This window comes from Anarrhichthys ocellatus, unplaced genomic scaffold (assembly GCF_004355925.1).
Source record: "Anarrhichthys ocellatus isolate YVR2014 unplaced genomic scaffold, GSC_Weel_1.0 scaffold217, whole genome shotgun sequence".
NCBI lineage: Eukaryota > Metazoa > Chordata > Actinopteri > Perciformes > Anarhichadidae > Anarrhichthys > Anarrhichthys ocellatus.
The window spans coordinates 1073-4098 of record NW_022280247.1 but is presented as its reverse complement, the minus strand read 5'-3'; the positions used below and the strand labels follow the sequence as shown (position 1 = coordinate 4098).

At 38.9% G+C, this 3026-nt stretch overlaps 1 protein-coding gene across 1 annotated transcript in view; it reads right to left on the bottom strand.

The window, feature by feature from the left end:
* Positions 1–1795, bottom strand: part of hjv (hemojuvelin BMP co-receptor) — a 3818-nt gene extending 2023 nt beyond the window's left edge. Inside the window, exon 1 of the mRNA XM_031879022.1 lies at positions 1672–1795. The gene's annotated coding sequence lies outside the window, so the exon portion shown is untranslated. The remainder of the gene's footprint in view (positions 1–1671) is intronic.
* Between the last annotated feature and the right edge of the window lie 1231 nt (positions 1796–3026).

Sequence of the window (3026 nt, the reverse complement as noted above, 5' to 3'; positions counted from 1 at the left end):
ACAGGTGATGATGTCACTATCACATGGACCCTGAGAGACAGACAGGTAATGATGACACATTTAACACACTGTTACTGTAACATAGTATGGTATTAGTACCGTTATGCTACACAGTGCTGTAGTTTCTCTCAGTCAGTCAGTAGATGATGACGATGACGACGATGATGATGATGATGATGATGCTCTGAGAGGTTAGTTTATATTCTGGAGCTCAGCTTCCTGTTTATCTCTGTGTTCATCAGCTGATTATCAGACATTAACTCGTCTCTATTCTTCATCACGTATTGATCCACAGTGAATGACATCATCATCACCATCATCATCCGAAATGTTTCACTGTATTTACCGTCCAACAGAGATCAGACTGATCAATACGATGTTCAATACTGTGTCCAGATGTTTCAGTAATCTGAGCTGAAACTGATGAGTCATCAATTCACAGAAAAATAAAGATATAAACGTCCAGTTGATTTGTGGTCTGTTGGTATTTCCTCTAATCAATAGAACTAGTTGGTATTGATGAAGAGGATGAAGAGGATCAGGTGATCGGAGGCCTACCTGCAGAGCCGCCGTTGATCCTCAACAACAAACATAAAAACATGAAGTCTGAACCACAAACTCCAGAAACAGTTGTAATCAGTCGACTCGTGTTGTAACTTGGACTCTCGTCTGTTTTCTTTCTGAAGAGCAAACAGCAGCAGGCAAGGGGGCGGGGCTTACAGTGGCGCTCCTCATTCATTGGTTACACCGTCAGTCAAGATTCACAGACAGAAATGAAAATATGAATTCTCTTAATTTTTAATTTGTCACCAAAACAGCTGATTTACTGATCCTGGCTGAAATATCAGCCAGGTGACGGGAGGGGGCGGGGCCTTCAGGGGCCCGAGACCTTCATGTTACCTTTGTGTTGTTTACTTCGTGGTAATTTGATTAGTCTCACATTAGTGAGGTGAGAAGCATCAATGGAGGTCAAAGAAGTGAGGTGCAGTAGTGGAGGCACCTAGATGGCTAAGCTAAGCTAGCTGTTTCCATAATGTATGCTACGCTAAGTTAACGGTTACCTTTCTGCTTCCAGTCTTGACGCTAGACTAAGCTAAGCTAACAGCTTCCAGTCTTTATGCTAAACTAAGCTAATGGTTTCCCTCTGTTTTGCAGTCTTGACGCTAAGCTAACAGTTTTCAGTGTTTATGCTAAGCTAAGCTAACTGGTTGCTGTACAGGCATGAATCTGAATGTCTGAGGATAAAATGTTGAACTGTTCCTTTAAGGATGAATGAATGACGGCGTGTTTCTTCAGTCAGCTGACCTTTAGTCCTCTGTGACAGGTGGGAGGGGCTTAAAGAGTGCGTGTGTGTGAGAGTATGTGTGTGTGTGAGAGTGTGTGTGTATGTGTGAAATCTAAATTTAAACCCCAGTTGCCCCCCACAGTTACAGCCACACACACTTATTATTCATAATAACAGATAAAGTCTTGTGTATTTCAGGAGTGACGCCTCCTCTGTTGTTGTTCAGTGTTTCTATTGAACTCTACTTCATCTATCAATAACACGTCTGTTCAAATCCAGTGAACTGCACCGCTGAATGTTAAATATAATATAAATAAAACTGACTTCAGTTCTTTATGTTTTTATGAATATTTCCAGGTTTTTATGTTGTCAAAATCGTCTCTCACCTTCAGCTGGATCAGGATCAGAGTCCGTCCATGTCCTCAGTCTCTCCTTAGGGGAATCATCCAAAAACCTGCAGGACTCTCCGGGTCCACCGAGGACTCTGAGGTCTGAGGTCCCACTCTGGGTTCTGGTCTTCGCTCCGCGGTGCGTTCACAGCTGACTGAGAGCTTCAGTCGTTTCTAAATAAATCTCCAACAACCAGCACCTGCTGCACGACAACTGTGTCGCACACACACACACACACACACACACACAGATATATATATATATATATATTATATATATATATATATACACACACACACACACACACACACACACACACACACACAGATATATATATACACACACACACACACACACACAGATATATATACACACACACACACACTTATATACACACACACACACACACATACACACACACACACACAGATATATATATATATACACACACACACACACACACACACACAGATATATATATATATATATACACACACACACACACACAGATATATATATATACACACACACACACACACACACACACAGATATATATATATATATATACACACACACACACACAGATATATATATATACACACACACACACACACAGATATATATACACACACACACTTATATACACACACACACACAGATATATATATATATACACACACACACACACACATATATATATACACGCTCACGCTCACACACACACACACTCACATATATATACACACACACAGCAGTTTATTTTTATTTCAGACCTCCAGGAAGTTGACACTTTATTTAAAACCTGCAGTTGAACAAAGTTTATTTTAGTTTTTTATAGTTAATACATAATTGACCCATACTTATTACACATTGAACTACTTGTACTTGTACCTTACGTGAGTATTTCCATCTTCTGCTTTAAAATACTTTAATATTTATCTGATAACTTTAGTTACTGTTTGACGTTAAAGGTCAGTAAATAAAAACGTCTTTGTTACAAAATAAACTAAATCAGCTTCAATAATAATAAAGTATAATAACAAATACAGAGAGAGACGAGAGAGAATGTTTGATATAAAATACATTTAATTTCTGATTAATTTTATCTGTAACTTTATTTAAAATAAAGTCAAAAAGCTTAAATTTGTAATAATTATGCATGAATCTGTGTGCCTCAGCTGTGCCTGAGCTGCAGTACCGTCGGAACGACAGCAGGAGGCGGCACTGACACACATTAAAAACATCTTTCACAGAAGAAAACCTCCTCAGCTCTCAAGTACATTCATGTTTTACTGAATTTTAAATAAAGTTTTTTTTGTGTGGCTCCAGCAGGTTTTAAGTTGTCGGCCC